We start from the raw sequence: 18,194 nt of genomic DNA on the forward strand, positions 1-18,194 counted from the left end.
ATGTGATGGAATTGTATTTGTCCCCATATGGGACATGTCACTCATAGGTTCTTGTAGTAGTAAGAGAATATAGTGTAATGGTTGGAAAAGACATGAGATAAAAGTTTCTGGTGGGGTCCCAATCCATCTTCAGGAAACATATCAAGTACATCCATCTCCCCAGTAGGTGAAATGTGAATCTGTAAGAGGGAGGCTATCAGGCTAAAGACTTCTTTACAAAAACCAATACAAGACCCACCAGGTATGGAGCATGGTGCCTATTTGGCCACATCTCCAACAGCACAGTTGGGAAAAATCTTGGATAATCTGTGAGGGACCAGATACCATCTGTGGGTGATTTCCCTATTCGTCTCAAAGTGGGAGATATTTCCGGAAACCCCTTGCATTTTAGTTAAGGCTTGATACCAGGTTTCAGCTTCGTATGTAGTGCCTAGTTCTTTCTCCCACTGTCTCATTTTTGCTCAATTATAAGACAAGGTTTTTTTCAGAGCAAATGCACTTCAAATAGAGGTCTGACTACAAGACTAAGATCCTGATCCCCCGCAGCGCTGCAAGGGACCTGGATCCTCCTCTCCAGCAGCCGGTGGGCGTCTGCAACCTCCAATTCTACCAAGGCTTCTATAACATCCCATGACCTTCCGGGGCTTGCCAGCAGCAGCAGCTCAGGTTGTCTGAGCACAGGGAGTAGTCTACAGAAGCATTGGTAAGTCGGGGGAGGGTAAGAGTGGCATTTTGGGGAGGGTTAAAGGGCTTTCTGGAGGCAGAGTGGCATATAGGGGGTTAAAAGAATGTCAGGTAGGCAGTGTCATATAGGGGGTTAAAAGGAATATCAGGGAGGCAGAGTGGCATATAGGGGGTTAAAATGAATATCGGAGGCAGAGTGGTATAAAGTGGGTATAAGGCATTTCTGGGGGGCAGAGTGGCATTTAAGGGGGTATAACGTATAACTGCATTTTTCTCATAGTTTTTATTAAATATGAAAAAATAGTTTACACATGAATTAATATTTACTAGTAAAACTTTTTCTTATAGAATCATCTTATATTCAGGCTTTTTCTTTTTTTCCTAAATTAATATTCAAATTATGGGGGCATCGTCTTATAATCGAGCAAATACGGTATATATATATATATATATATATATATATATATATAGTGCAGGACACAAGTGACATTTTTATTCGAAACACCTGCTTCTACTTGAAATTCACCAGTTGACTCAAACCCATCTGAATCTCCAGATTTTCTGGAAACAAATCCATATTTATGAATCAATGAATAAGTGGCATGAAGCCCTCTTGTTTTACTAAATCGTATGCAGTCCTAGGGCAAGGTGCAGCTTTATGATATAACTTAATGGAATTTCCCATGTACATGATTATTTTAATTCAAGCATATTCACATAAAATACAAAATTAAATGTAAAAAGTAGTTTTTCTTCTTATCTATGTTGGATGCTTTTGAAAAATGTAGTTCCATAAAGAGCCTGCAGATGTCACTGTATACTTCACCCCAGTGCATTTCAAACATTTCGATATGCGTTTTATATCTGGTATTTTGTAATGCAAAATTGTATTGTAATGCTGTGCTAAATAACCTATAGGTATATGCATGTATTATAACACAAGGAAACTACCATAATGCACGAATATTGTTTTTCAAGATTGATGACAACCTTATTTTTATTGAATCCTATTGTAAATATAACTATTGTGTTCCTTGTGCTGAAAAATGCACGCATTTAATAACTTGTGCATTCAATAATATATATCTATATTTAAAAAATCCTAGTATGTCATGTACATGTTGTTTTCAATCTTATTCTTGTATGTACAATGCAATGCATACGTACTCTGGTCATAATTAGGTCGAATTCCATTTGCTGAGTACAAATTATTACTATGAATTGTAGGGGGGATTCAGGACATCTTACAATCCATATAGCTTCCTTAAAAATACAGGACTGATAATGAGTAGTAATTGTATTATTATGATATAGAGTATAATATAAGTAAATGTGTGTGTGTATATATCTATCTATACATATATATATAAGCACGTTAAGCACAATGGTGGTCTACTTATATATTTATGTATATATTTATATATATATATATATATATATATATATATATATATATATATATATATATATATATATACATAAATATATAGGCATAATTATGAAAGTAGACCATCATTGTACTTAAAGTGCTTATCTACATTTCCTTTACATCTACCATAAAGAACGTTATGGTGGGTAAAGGTTTATCTACCATCAAGTTCAGTGAAAAATAGTAATGGAAAACAATAATGCTTATGCATGGCTGAACCTGATATTCAAAAGCGGCCCACAGCCACCTGTTGGTAGTTAAAGTAAAACATAGTAAAAGTTAGACACAAATTAACATACTAAACAGAAAAGAATCTATCAGTTTGGATACATGAGTTGTATTTAGAACATTGTAACTCATTAGCAAAGCTGTTCAAATATGCTTTTTTTGTGTTATGTGGCCTTATATTTGCATATATTACAGACAAAAATCGAGACTGAAACTGTCCGAACCATGTTATCAAACCCGATACATGAAAGTAAAACCACCTAATGGTTACCATGGTTACCATTTTCTCATTAAAGCCTTAATTAAAACACTGTGTAGTGACCTTGGCTTTTAAATACACTGTTTGATGAATTCCCTAATTGGCTCATTAAAGAGTGTTTTTATAGCATCTTGAGTTTCAGTAGAAACAGTTAATATTAATAATGTTTTATAATTGTAAAGTAACTTTCTCTAAGGTACAGTACTTATAAACTGTTATCTAAGCGTTTGAGGGCAGCAGACGGTGTGAATTGCCTGCACCCCCAGCGCATGAAGGGTTAAATATATTCAACACATATCTCCTAAACGCTTGGATTCTTTCAATGAATTATGCAAACTGCTCTATATTCAAGCGATTTCTACAGGTATAATTATGGCATAGTATTATACGTCTCTCTTAACCACAGAAACAAGTTACCCCCTTCCCACAACTTGTAATAGACACATGATCTATATTTCTTAGGAAGCTGAAGCAAAACATTGATGCTTATTTACCATGATAGTGTGGGTGATTCTCTGCTGCAGCTCCTCCTAGCCATCCCTCTCCATCCCCCTACTTCTTCCTCCCTGTGATTGCTCAGTACAGTGATCAGTGTGAGGATGAACCACAAGGATAACGAGTATTACTGTACAGTACTGTATGAGCCTAACAACAGGCAGTAGGAATTGCTTCGCCTCCAAAGAAAGCACCATTTAGTAGATCTGGGACCTACACTGTCTGCAAGAAACATCTAATTAGGAAACTCTTATAGGAGGTAAGTTTTTTTTGGACTTTTTAAGCGTCCATAGACATTAATGTCTTTTATTTCCTGCTGTTATGGGACTTAACTCCCATCTTGGAGGGGAGTTGCAGTCCATAGAAAATGGATCGCAATTGTCTAACCCTTTAAATGCCGGAAGGGGTGCCACTTACACGGATCTACTTTAAATTACATATATTAGTTTGTACAATTTCGTTACATCATTTTAATACTTACTTTTGGACTTCGTTGCTTACATAAAAAACATGTATTATATTTATGATACATAGTAAGGAATTGTTAACTTTGAATGCAACAAAAATGTTCTAAACAGTATCGCAACTGGATTATGTCCGCTTTAGTATGAAATCTGGCTCTGGTCCAGGCAGTCATTGGTTCTTTCTTTTTTCTTTTTATAGATCTAATTTCCTGTGTCTTGTCCCCAAGGATTCTGATTCTTTTGTGGATTCCATACACACTGTGAGATGGGCTTGCATTCTCAATTTCCCATCACTTAACTATCTCCTGCTCAGCAGTTCACTTTGAACCAACCTGCACTTAAATCCTTTGGTCCTTACTCACGTTAATCATGGAGAACCTGGGTTCCTAAAGGTTTCCCCCACCTGAAGCCACAGTCTGGACCTTGGAGTACAATTCAGTCTTGGGACTCATTTGCTGGATGCTTTGCCATATGTCAGAACCTGGGCTACAGGTAGTTCACCACTTGAACTAGAAAAGTCCCTCATCCATGTGGTCAAAGGGGACCAGCCTTGTTGAGGGTGCTCTTTCACCATGTAAAGGTGAGACACCCTTTATTCATTATTTGTTTATTTATTGAAGTGACAGCTGCAATGTGTGTAATTAAATAAATGTTGCAGGTACAATGGGTCACATGGGAACACCAGAATCAGCTTGCAAAGCTCGAGTCTTCTTCAGTAATATATTAGATCAAGAGAATGCCAATTTTAAAATTTTCAGGGGGTTACAGAATGAGAGGATTGTGAAGAATTTTTCCCCACCTTCATCTTCTCTTTGTTTTTTATGTGAAACCACCAGGAGGTCAGATGAGTCCTACAAATTTTCCATTGTGGTGTTATTCTTCAGGCTAACAGGCCTTTTGGGATTGACATTTCCCTAGAGCTGGATTGGATTTCAGAATAAGATGTATTGGATTTCAAAGGTTCCATGTGTCATTTAAAAATGTAGAAATTTAAAGGTGTGTTATACACTTAAAATCACTGGCACTTTGCTGAAAACTAGAATTCATGATGCCTATTATTGCTATTTTAACATAGGATAATTTGTTTTTTAATGTCTGTGTATTAACATATCTCTGGAACAAGACAAACAATACCATGTACAGTCACAACTATTGCATCATGTATTGAGGTAGTATTAGTTAATTTCTTAATATGACAAACCTATAGTCATGATCATAAACTCATTAAATTAAAATACCGGCCTTTATATCTAAGACAACTTTAGTAAATTGTTTAATTTAATTTTTGCAGTATTTCTATTTGGTAAAAAAAACAACAAAAAAAAAACTTGTAAAATGTGTAGCAGTTGTGATGATCCCATACATGCAGAATATGCATTAAGCATGATCTGATTGAGTCACTGTGTCCACAAATTAGTGATATGTTGGTATGAAATAATAACATGCTATTTATAGATCACTGTCAAATATTTGTGGTTTTTGGCACACAAGAGTGGCCACAGGTGTCAGTAACTGATTACTAGGTAAAGAGAGGTCACAAAAAGGGTCACTGGAAAATTTGGTAACTATTAATACCACACTGGTTTCCAGGAGACAGCTGTAGCAGTTCCCTTAGTGCTGATAAATTGAAGAGCTTAATTTCCTCAGAGAAATCTCTGTTTCCTGTCTTATTCTATGGGGTGAACATATCAAAGTGTGAATAAATCTCTCAGCATGAAAATGAGTCTCTAAAGCACAGCATTATCTAAGAATCTGTATAATGTATTGTTAGGTAAAGCAGAGGCATGTCAAACAATGGTTTGCTTGGTTCCTGGGAAAAATGACATGGTACACAATCACACACACTTACATATAAATATATTTTTGTTGGAGTATAGAATAACATAACATTTACATGACATTGAAATAGTGGGAGATCAACCATGATCTAAAGAAACTGGTGCTTCTTATGAACTTATTTACGTTCCCCACACTATCCTAGTACTATTACTATTCAGAGACGTTCATGAATAAAAGAAATCCTATGCATACTTGACAAACATCACAGTTACGCAATTCATATTATTAAAATATATATATAAAGAATGCAGCAAAATATATAGGGTGACAGATGTTGAACTTGTATTGCGATTTGCGAAGATCTATGCTGCACCTAACTGTCTATGAGACCACAAAGATATGGAGTCACAAGTGGTCATGAGCCTCACTGGTTACACTATGAGTTTACATGATTTCAGGTTGTCAGGAGTTGGAGGTTCCTGTTTGGGAACTGTCACTCTAACTGGAAATAAAATCTTAACCCATTTAAAAATACCTTACACCCTAGATATTACACATTTGATAGGCAGAACTGAATGTAAAATGTCACAAGAGGAATAAAAAATGTGAGCATTGTAATTTTTTTTTATAATGAAAAATAGACTATTTTGACAATAGAGTATAAGACATTTTTTATCTTAGGTAAATGCAAAACATTTTAGTCAGTCCCATGTCTGGTCTGTGCTGTTTGCATTCCATCAAACATTTGATATAATCAAAGGACACTTTTGTGTTCATTTTGTGTTAGCGGCGAACGAATGAACAAAGATTTTTGTATTGCGCACATATGTTTTCGTTTCTTTTGTTCATTTGTTACTAATACGAATGGATGAAGCGGTAAAATTTGGCATGAAAACGCTGTCGTACGAATGCGCAAGTCTACTCTTTATCACTATTAGGCTTTAATATTATTCAATTATTTAATAGTGTTATAACATTCAGTAGTATTAGTAAGATATTGTGTACTATGTACTATGTTGAAAAATCCCTGTGGCCTATATACTTCTGACTCCTGCTCACACTTGTTTGGATGAGCCTAAAAAACGACATCAATTAATAGTATGTAATAGTTTAAATCTCTGCTTGATTACACGTGACCCAGATTCTGATTATTAACTATATCAGTCATAAAAATGCTAGCAGATAACCATTACTGATCACAGTAACTGTGATCAGCCAATGGGTGTGGAATCATACGAGATCCAAAAAAAGATCTGGAGAGCCTCTCTGGAATCTCTTCTCATTTCTTCAGTGACAGTGCTTAAAGAGAATGCCTGAACTGGAGTTAGGGCATTCAGACTGTATTAAATTGTAACCAGCACTTGCACTCAGCACCCTTACACTTTGTCTGTCACCACAGAAGGAGTGTTGCAAGTTTATGCTGAGAGAGAGGAACTCAAGGCTGTTCTTGGACAAGATGATCCCACCCATGTAGTGGCAGCGGAAAATACTTAAGACAAACTATTATATCCAAAGGAACATTTGGACAACTTCATAGTAATGAAGTACAACCTTAGTGCATTAAGGTGTTAAAAGTGGAATCTTGACTTCACAGCTTTTGGCATAAGAAAATTATTTACTGCTTTCCTTTTTCATTTATCATTATTTTTGGGAAATGTAAAAGTTCACCTAATGTAAACTGAGATACATTTCTCTTCACCCAACCAACCCATAAAGACTGCTTGAACAAAACAACTGCCATCTCAACAACATGAAAAGTAAATGAATGGGAATAAATAATCATGTGTGTGTGTGTGTAATATATATATATATATATATATATATATATATATATATTGGGCTTTAATACATTTAATACATTTAATCTGTTAACTCCATTACATGGATCTTACTTAGTGTATTGAACCTTAAATTAAGATGCAGGGCCACCATCTGGGCCTGGCCTCCTTGCACTCTTAAGAGCAGAGAAGCCAGGCCCCAATGTTCAGCCGTGCCCGGTAACCGAGGTGTCCAGCATGTTCATTTAAAGTGCCAGCTCCAGATGAGACAGGCCTTCAGGAGATAAGGGAGCATAGTGTGTGTGCACTGCATTGTAGTGTTAGAGTCAGTGTGTATATGTAAACGTATAGAGCTAGAGCCAATATGTGTAAACCATCAGGTATACCCTGAGGGCAGCCCTGCTAGATTACTAATTGCAGTCTGCTTACAAAGGGAATGCAGTGTAACTGAGACTAGCCCATCTGCTGATAGCAACCACACCACCTGAAGAGGGGAAGCTCTGGGCAGCCAACCCTAGGAAGTTCCTTGGTATAAGAGGAGCTTTTAGTTCTATGCTCAGGTGGCATTTCTCCTATGTATCTGCCCATCATTTGTAATGTCTGAGTATGGCATAGTGAAATTTATTTACTAAAGCATTAATTTGATGGTGAAGTTGCTAACGATTGGTAATTGTATCTAACCTCTTTTGTTTGCATTGAGAAACACCACTCCATGCTAGTTTCTTCTGCACGGAGTGGTGAGCTGCCTCTGTACATGGTTCAGTTTAATGTGACTGTCAAGAAATCTCACTGAATTAATCATGTATTATGCAGAGCCAGCCAGCCAAGCTCTTGCTACTGAAGAAGCTGTACTGCAAAATCACAGAAATAACTACAGAATCACAAATGGGAATGGATTATGTGGGGCACAGCACCTAAGCTTCCTTAGGCTAAGCATGAGACAATCTGAAATTTTTGTGGGCACCTCCTCCACTTTTCACAGCACTGCGTTATGGGCATGGTAGCAATGTGAATCTTCCCAGTATTAAAGTGAGAGTACTGTTGAAATAAAATAAAAAAATAAAATCCAACCATTTACAGTGCAGATATAGCATACACACATTTATTGCCCTAGAACATAAATGTTTTATGTTCATTCGTGAAATTTATTTTTTACAGCTGGCAAGTCTCAGGGCTGGACTAGGAATGAAAAGCAGCCCTGAAAACATTTGGAGACCAGCCCCATATAGTTTTTCTCGCGGTCAAGCTCTTGTACTCACACGCACCCCTTACACATACCCGAGTCACACTATTTGCCATACAAATGACTATAAAACATTCTTTTTATCACATTATTTGTATTAAAATGCCATAAAGCAAAAGTGTTAAAAGGCCCTAATAAATTAAATACATTAGACATAATGGAATTAAAACATGTGCTACTGCAGAAATTTATAGATGAAAAAGCTCCATTTTATTCAGTGGAACAAAACAGTGATCAGATTATTCTTCATAATATTCTTGTAAGAAACTTTTGGCTATTAATACCACCACCATAAATCAATTTATTACTACAGTAAGTACAGTGCACACACCGACACCCAGATACACACACCAGGACAGGCTCTGCTACATTGACACCCAGACACACACGCCAGGACAGGCTCTGCCACACAAACACCTAAACACATACCTGGACAGGCTGCGCCACACCGTCACCCAAACACACACACCAGGACAGGCTCTACCACACAGACACACCCAAACACACACCAGGACAGGTTCTGCCACACCGACACCAAAACATACACACCAGGACAGGCTCTGCCACACCGACACCCAAATACACACACACACACACACACACACACACACCAGGACAGGCTCTGCCACACTGACACCCAAATACATACCCAAATCTGAATATTAATTTAGGAAAAAAAGAAAAAGCCTGAATATAAGATGACCCTATAGGGAAAAAGTATTTTTACTTATTTAATAAAAGCTATGATTTCCCTCCCTCCCTTTATTGGTCGCTCGTACGGACATTTAACTAATTGAACAGGGAGGGAGATCAGTGGCATCGGCAGGGTAAATTGCAGCATTGGGGTTTTAAAACCCCAATGCTGCAACTTACCCTGCCGATGCCACTGGTCTCCCTCCCTGTTCAATTAGTTAGTATGTGCCGGGTTAAATGTCCGTACGAGCGACCAATAAAGTCGCTCGTACGGACATTTAACTAATTGAACAGGGAGGGAGATCAGTGGCATCGGCAGGGTAAGTTGCAGCATTGGGGTTTTAAAACCTCAATGCTGCAACTTACCCGGCAGATCCCACTGGTCTCCCTCCCTGTTCAATTAGTTAGGGGTTAACTTTGTTTTTTAAAGGGTTAAGGGGCCATGCAAGTGAGCCTATTGGTCGCTTGCACGGCCCTTTAACCTATGGATTTCCGCTCCCGTTAACCCCTTCGATGCTGTGTTAGATAACGCAGCATCGAAGGGGTTAACGGGAGTGGAAATCCATAGGTTCGCTGTCAGGGGTTACAAAGACCGTGCGAGTGAGCCTATTGTTCACCTGCAGGGTCTTCCTCTGGCATCAACCAATTGGTTGATGCCAGAGGAGGTCCCTGTAGGCGACCAATAGGCTCATTCGCACTGCCCTGTAACCCGTGACAGCGAACTTCCGGGAACTGCCGCGATGCCGCGATGCCGCGAAGACAAGGTAAGTTAGAAGAGGGGGGGAAGAATGGTAGACGAAGACGAAGACAATCACGAAGATCTTCATGGTGTGTGTCTTCGCCTACGTTTTACCGCCGCCGTCTTCTCTTCGGCGCGTCTTCGGAACGAACACGAAAACGCACTCTTCGTGTTCGTTTCCATGTTCGCCCGAAGACGAATGCACAAGTCTACTAAATAGTACTCTTTTTTTGGCCGGGATATATAGCTTTATATTTAGTCGTATATATATATATATTATACTGTTTAATTCAGCATGTAGAAATAGCATTAATATCAGCTAAAAAGATATTGACTCCATGCAAGAATACAATTATTGTGAATCATTATCTTTCTATGAGTGAATTATGGAAATGTATGCTAATAACACTGCTAAAGGCAACTCAGTGGTATATATGTTTCTGGAAGTACACAGCTTTTATATAGGAAGCAAAATTATCTTTTGAGTAATGGATCCTTGTTTAAATAGAAATTAAAAATATGTAGGACAATTTAACATGCATTACAAAAATCTGAAACCACAGGGAATACAGTTGTTTTAATGCTGATGCTGGGTAAACAGGAGTATGATGCTTTTTCCCTTTATTCTATAAAATCCTGTATTTAAGTCAGTACCTACATTATAGAGATACTTTTTAAATGTCAAATTTAAATACCTTTATACTATATATTTTTTTCTGCTTGTTTCCATGTGCACCGTTCTTCACTTTTTTCATATCAAATAAATATATTGCCTACGTTTAAATGCTCCCCATGCCAGGTCTGTCTCCCAAGAAAAACAATAGGAGATAAAAATAGAAGTATTGTGACTTTTTTTTAGGAGATTAAAAACAATATGAATACAAGTAAATCTTATCTACAGAAGATTAAAGGACAGTCTTTTTTGAAGAATGGTTTGAAGTTTCTATCTTATGTATATGTGTGTTTATTTATGCAAGTTATATTACATAATCAGTTTCTCATAGAACAAGGCATATGCAGTATGGTAACTACAAAAATCAAACATTTCCTTGTTTGCAAATAAGCCACATGGGAGTGCTTTCCACACATATGCTTAGACACCCACAAAGCCAGTGCTGGAGCTGACCACCTGTTGGCTGCACACAACTAACACTCAGCAAAGCTAAGGGGTTGGGGAAAGCGGGAAATGCATATGGTGGCATCTGCAGAATCCCCCTATCGGCTTGCAACAGGGACCACTAAGATGTCATAAATAGTGTTGTGCAAAAGTTTTAAGAAGGTGTGAAAAAAATGCAGTAAAGTAAAGTAAAGCTTTCACAAATAGACATGTTAATAGTTTATTTTTATCATTTAACAAAATGCAAAGTGAGAGAACAGAACAAAAATCTAAATCAAACCACTGTTTTTATGGCCCTCATAGCCCGATTCTGTGTGCTTCTTCAAAAGAGCTTGGACAGAATATCTAGAAACCCATGAAACTTGTGCCTGGGAGAGACCTTGCTGCTGTGCTCAGTCTTGCCATGTGTGACGTTTGACATTAAACTGTCTTCAGCAGCCTCACCTTAGTGAGTTTAGTGGGTGTGGCTGTTCCTTACCCAGTTTTTCCTTTGACATTGTTTCTGTTTCGGTTAATGATTGTGTTTAAACCTTCATATTAAATTAATGATCATTAGCATCTGTTTGGTATAATTTTGTAATCATACGCTTAAATATACGCCTACAAATCCCTGACTTTGAGCAAGTGTACTTACAAGAACTGGAACTGATGCTGTTTTGAAGGCAAAGGGTGGTCACACCAAATATTTATTTGATTAAGATGTTTCTTCTGCAAACTATTAACAATTAAAAGCATTCTTACTTTGCAGCCCAAAACAATTACACAGTACTGTATATTATATACATATCATATCAGAGTGGATTATGATGGTTGATCATCGCTTTAATACTCAGGATAGTGAATAAATTATTAACCCACCAGCTCAACATGATATTAGTACAGGTTATAATTATATTACCTTTTCAATCTTGCAATTTAATGAGGAAACTACTTTAATGCCCTTTTGTGAAACAGATAAAAAGTATAAACAGAAATAATATGTAAAGAAACAAACCTTCACTTTCTCTCAGACATTCACAAGTCTGAGATATGTATGATCTAGAATACTTGTATTGCCTATTGGACTACAAGACAGAATTATACATGATAGTGGCCCTTTAAATGCATGTCTAGAAATATAGTCCACAAAGAGATATGTTCTGGGATATTATGTGTAAAGGTAGGTAATAATATTTCAACAATATAGAGGTTACCATTTCAATAAATGCACTAATACATGGTAAGCCTGGCCAGTTTTTATATTTATTATTACCCTTCATTTTTCATCGGTATTTCTTGGCAGACATTTCCGTAAATGCTTCATGAATTACTTTCTTGACCTTTTTCCCGTAATATCCTGTTACGGGGCAACTGCTAGCCAGGGATGGGGGGGGGATTGGTGTCAGGTAAAGCCAAGTAGACCCATTCGGTAACAGCAATGCAAAGTCTGACTACCTAACAAGGACCCCTTGGCTCTGCTGCCCTCAGCCTAGTAGCATAGGTCAGCACACTCCAGTGGCTTAAACTACCAAAGCAGCTAGCCCAATAGTATCATTTTCCTGTCAGTAAGTGCATAGACATCATCATCAGATCATGTTACCACCTGAGGGCTACATTGTGGGACAAGGGTCGAGGAAGTCTTTCATGAGTCATTTACGGGAATGTCTGCCAAGAAATCCTGTTGCTGCCTACCCCAAAATATAGGGTGATTATTAATATGAAAAACTGTATAGGCTTACAAAATTATTCCAGTTTAGTTGCTTGCAGAAGATGCATCACATATAAGTGCATTTATAAAAATGGCAATATCTACTGTATATTGTTGAGATGTTGTTACTTACCTTTACACAATATATACTGTACTTGTATTAAAAGATCCATTGAAATAAAATGTGCACGATATTAAGCTCTCAAAATAGTTTACATTTGTAAACATTATTGGTGGAATAGTTATGTTACAAAAGAGGAGTACTTCAGGAATAGCTAGTAGTTTTATGTGGAGAGACAGTGCATATTACTCTAGATTGTAAGCTCGTTTGAGCAGGGCCCTCCTCCCCTGTTGTCTCTGTAAGTCAAATTGTTATATTATATACTACTTGTTTTGTTCTGTCCACCCATTGTACAGCACTATGGAATTTGATGGCGCTATATACAGTATCTCTCAAAAGTGAGTACACCCCTCACATTTCTATAAATATTTTATTATATCTTTTCATGTGACAACACTGAAGACATGACCCTCTGCTACAATGTAAAGTAGTGAGTGTACAGCCTGTATAACAGTGTAAATTTACTGTCCCCTCAAAATACACCCCTAAGTGCAAATGTCTAAATTGGGCCCAATTTGCCATTTCCCCTTCCCGGTGTCATGTCACTCCTTATTGTTACAAGGTCTCAGGTGTGAATGGGGAGCAGGTATGTTAAATTTGATGTTACTGCTCTCACACTCTCTCATACTGGTCACTGGAAGTTCAACATGGCACCTCATGGCAAAGAACTCTCTGAGGATCTGAAAAAAAGAATTGTTGCTCTACATAAAGATGGCCTAGGCTATAAGAAGATTGCCAAGACTCTGAAACTGACCTGCAGCACGGTGGGCAAGACCATACAGCGGTTTCACAGGAAAGGTTCCACTCAGAACAGGCCTTGCCATGGTCGACCAACAAAGTTGAGTGCACATGCTCAGCATCATATCCAGAGGTTGTCTTTGTGAAATAGACGTATGAGTGCTGCCAGCATTGCTGCAGAGGTTGAAGGGGTGGGGGGTCAGCCTGTCAGTGCTTGGACCATATGCCGCTCACGGCATCAACCAGAAGGAAGCCTCTTCTATAGATGATGCACAGGAAATCCTGCAAACAGTTTGCTGAAGACAAGCAGACTAAGGACATGGATTACTGGAACCATGTCCTGTGGTCCAATGAGACCTAGACAAACGTATTTGGTTCAGATGGTGTCAAGCGGGTGTGGCGGCAACCAGGTGAGGAGTACTAAGAAAAGTGTGATGGTCTGGGCCTGCATGAGTGCTGCCGGCACTGGAGAGCTACAGTTCATTGAGGGAACCATGAATGCCAACATGTACTGTGACATACTGAAGCAGAGCATGATACCCTCCCTTCGGAGACTGGGCCACAGGGGAGTATTCCAACATGATCCCAAACGACCTCAAACACACCTCCAAGACGATCACTACCTTGCTAAAGAAGCTGAGGGTAAAGGTGATGGACTGGCCAAGCATGTCTCCAGACCTTAAACCTATTGAGCATCTGTGAAGGCCCACGGAAGGTGGGCGAGCGCAAGGTCTCTAACATCCACCAGCTCCATGATGTTGTCATGGAGGAGTGGAAGAGGACTCCAGTGGCAACCTGTGAAGCTCTGGTTAACTCCATGCCCAAGGGGGTTAAGGCAGTGCTGGAAAATAATGGTGACCACACAAAATATTGACACTTTGGGCCCAATTTGGACATTTCCATATAGGAGTGTACTTACTTTTATTGCCAAGGTTTAGATATTAACGGCTGTGTGTTGAGTTATTTTGAGGGAACAACAAATTTACGCTGGTATACAGGCTGTACACTCACTACTTTACATTGTAGCAGAGTGTCATTTCTTCAGTGTTGTCACATGAAAAGATATAATAAAATATTAACAAAAATGTGTGGGGTTTACTCACTTTTGTGAGATACTGTAAAACAATAAATAAAAAAAAATAATATTACGTGACATGCTTTCCGGAGTTGTGTTCTGTTCAGGTCAAGTTGAATTTTGTTGGAGAGAAAAATAATTACTTTGCTTACATTGCTTTTTCTGTTATTCTTTCTGCAACTATCTTCATAAGTAAATACTCTTTATGACCAATTCAGTACATCTTGACACAGAGGATTTTGGTACTTTTGAAAGCTTATCCTAGAAATGAGTTAATCCAAATAATAGTGTTTAAATTAAAAGTCCTTTCCCCACAAAACCTGAAAATCGTCTCCTCAATGGGCGCACAGTGCGGAGAAGCTGTGCATATAATCAGAATGAGCAAGGGGTGGAGAAGTGGGCAAAGGGGATTCAGAAAGAAAAATGAACCATTACCTGCCTCGGCAGATTATTTCTGAAAGTTCCTTCAGGAGTTCCTTCAGCTTCCATTCTATTTAATTTTAAAACTACAACTCTACAAACCCTATTAATAATAGACTTCACATATAAATGCCAAATGTTCTAAGCCTTTATATATTTTGCAATTACATTGGTAGCCATGAGTATTTTTAGGCATCATTTTCTTCCACCAATGCTACTACCTGCTGCAAAGCTAAAATATTTGTAGACTTCCAATTGCTGGTAATTTTGCTGCCAGTATGCCAGTAGTATGTACATATTTACAGAATGTTCTTAACAGGCATAGTCAGTTTTAGTTTAGTTCCTCTGGTAACATATCAAATAGAAATAATGCACGTGATATTTGCACTAGTGTAGGAAAGCTTGCATTAAACAATGTTAACACTGTAAACCAAAATAGTTTTATCTAAAGGCAGTACCACGAAAAATGTGCCATCGTGCTGCTACCCTGGCAACCTCTAAAGCAGGTTTTTCAAACTTTCCTATTAAATTCCCAATGCGAAATTCCTAATATATATTAGCTGATGCCTTTCGCCATTCTGCTACTGAAAAATTAACCTGGAGATGGTTCTCTGCAACATGAAGGGAAGTTTGAAGTGGATTATAGCATGTCATAAAACTTCAAAATAACCCCCTTAACATTGTTTCCATGCACACATTTTGTTACTAAGACATGTGTATATTGGTCCCTAAAGGTATAAACTACTGAACAATATTTGGATACAGAAACTTCTCATGCCGTTCAGAAAAATGAAGAATTTCTCTGCCCTTTAGGATATTTTGTAATTTCAATCCTTTCCCCTCCCAAGAAAATGTTATATTAATGTGAATAAAATAAACAGAATAAATATGTTGTTCCAGATACTAGTCAAATTTGGTATCCAATAAATCAGGTAAATATGGTCTCTCTCACCTACCTAGCCATAAGACTTGTGAAAAGTACAGGTTTCACACTTGCATTACCTATAGATACCCACATGTGTGGATCTGGAATATAATCCCAAAGGAGAACTCGGCAATGTTGAAAAAGGTCCTGCCCCATTAGTCATGGAATTCAGTACATTTAACAGCATGCAACTTGGACCATGCATGGCTATTGGACAGTTTTCTCAAATTTTTTCATCGTATGTGTATGAAGAAAACAGTGTTCAGATACAAAACTTGTGATTGTTACTGCCATTAATTTTAGCTCCAATTGAGTTACACTGAGAACATGCAAGAAACATCCTGAAGGACGAGAATGTCTGTGCTGATTTGGATGCAATGAAATCTACTGGAGTCCATGAAAAATGCACTCCGATTTGAATTTAACAGGAAATTAGCACTGGGGTCTTATTTTTATATAACTCTCATTCTTATTGCATACGACTCTAGAAATGGATCTGTAAAAAAGCACTTTTCCCAAATGTTGTCTTGCTAATCTAACTGTAAATTTAGAACATACATTTGTACTAATACAAAGTTAGGTTCTTCCTTCAGACAATTTAATAGTATCAGAGGAGACAGCATGCAGGAAATGACTTATTATAGATATCGCTGTAACCTTAACAGAGGGAAAGTTCTGATTAATTAGGTTAATGCATTTGGTGTATTAACGTAGCGGGGCAATAAAACATCTCTGCAAATTAAATGATCTGTATCTGACCTTCACTCACCTTCTCACTGTCCTTCCAGTTAGTGTAAAGAAACCTCTGACTTCTTCTACTACTCCCATAGTGTGGTTTTACAGAATTGGTATTGTAGTTACAGATGTTGCCATGCTCATCTCCTAGGTGTCTTCAGCCCATTTTCCTTTATCTAATGGTCATTTTTTAGACATGGTGGTTCTGTAAAAATACCCAAATAGTGCCTTTAAAAGGCCCTGCATATTTTTTTCAGAATTCAACTGTGATTTCCCACTCATTTAGTTTACCACACAACTTATCTATTTTTTTCAGAAAAGGAGGGCTTTTTTTCATTGATTTTAAATAAAGTTTATATGAAAACAAATGTACAAGTCTACTATCCTCATTCAGAGACCCAAAATATGACTCACTGAAAGAACACCATATTTTACAAGGTTATTTTTAAAATTACCATTGTGTGCAATGTTTACATAAGAATAGTATACATAATATACTAGAAGAAGATATGTGTGAAATAGCAACAGTTGGCCAAATGTTTGTTAAGCAAGTGGTGCCAGTCTAGTAAACTGCTGCATGCACAAAACATTTCTTACTAGTGCCCTAAAATGGATGGATAAACACAATAGGTTTGTTATAAATCTAACATATACAGATCCTAGTAAGAATTTTATGATAGAATGCTTGTTTAAGAACATGGGTGACTGCTGTTGAGTTATTTGTTGAAACTGTCATATAAGTCAGTAGTGTCAGTACGTTTTTTTAATAATTAATTGGTCATTATTTCATAAAAATATGTGAAAGTTTTGCTGTCAAAACAACAGAAAAGGAAGTCTTGCTTGTCTTTGTTTTGTCTTGGCCTAAAATCAGTATATAGCATTGTTTCTTTTTTCATGGTTTATATTTGTAGATAAGATGTGAAAAAGTGCCCTTGCTTCTAGTTTTTAAATGTTTATAATTTTAACCTTGTGTGTATAGTCATATGTGCTACGTGTATTATTCCTCCCAACATTTGGAATGGTGAGAGAGGGGCAGTTTAGAGGCTAGAGGTGTAACTCAAAGATCATTTAACAGGACTTATTATGGGACTTTGTAAGATTTTGATACCAACTGAGAAAGGTCTTTAGAAGAATGTCTTTTATTGGAAAAGGTTTGACCAATAAAACACAAGGCTCTCCCTTATCTTAGCGAAAAGAACTGAGTGACTATAAACTGCTGAATTGTTTTTTTTGTTGGGCTACAGTATTTCTCTTAAACTGGGGGAGTAGAGAAGCCACTTACACCTAAGAGAGCAAACCTGATGTTTATTCAGTGCTCAGAAGAGCAAGGATTTAGTTTGATTTTTGCATTTTGTTTCACTTGCTGCTGCTTGAAGTTTTGGAGAAAATAAGTCAAACAATATACCGTAGATTGCTTATTTTAATTTGTAAAGACCATTACATGTATTTCTCTAGTGCACTAAACTGTGAAACTGAAGAAACTATGGGAAAAGTACCATAACAAATCAGTTTTATAAATACTGTATACAGTACTATTTAAAAGTATGGGGTCAATAAGCAGTTTTCATGGAAACCCAGGAAATTT

At 37.5% G+C, this 18,194-nt stretch overlaps 1 protein-coding gene across 1 annotated transcript in view; it reads left to right on the forward strand.

Moving 5' to 3' along the window:
• Nucleotides 1–4,045: 4,045 nt before the first annotated feature.
• TMEM200A (transmembrane protein 200A) overlaps nucleotides 4,046–18,194 on the forward strand; it is a 50,721-nt gene continuing 36,572 nt past the window's right edge. The window contains exon 1 of the mRNA XM_053459486.1: nucleotides 4,046–4,139. The gene's annotated coding sequence lies outside the window, so the exon portion shown is untranslated. The remainder of the gene's footprint in view (nucleotides 4,140–18,194) is intronic.

Source organism: Spea bombifrons, chromosome 3 (assembly GCF_027358695.1).
Source record: "Spea bombifrons isolate aSpeBom1 chromosome 3, aSpeBom1.2.pri, whole genome shotgun sequence".
Taxonomy (NCBI): Eukaryota; Metazoa; Chordata; class Amphibia; order Anura; family Pelobatidae; genus Spea; species Spea bombifrons.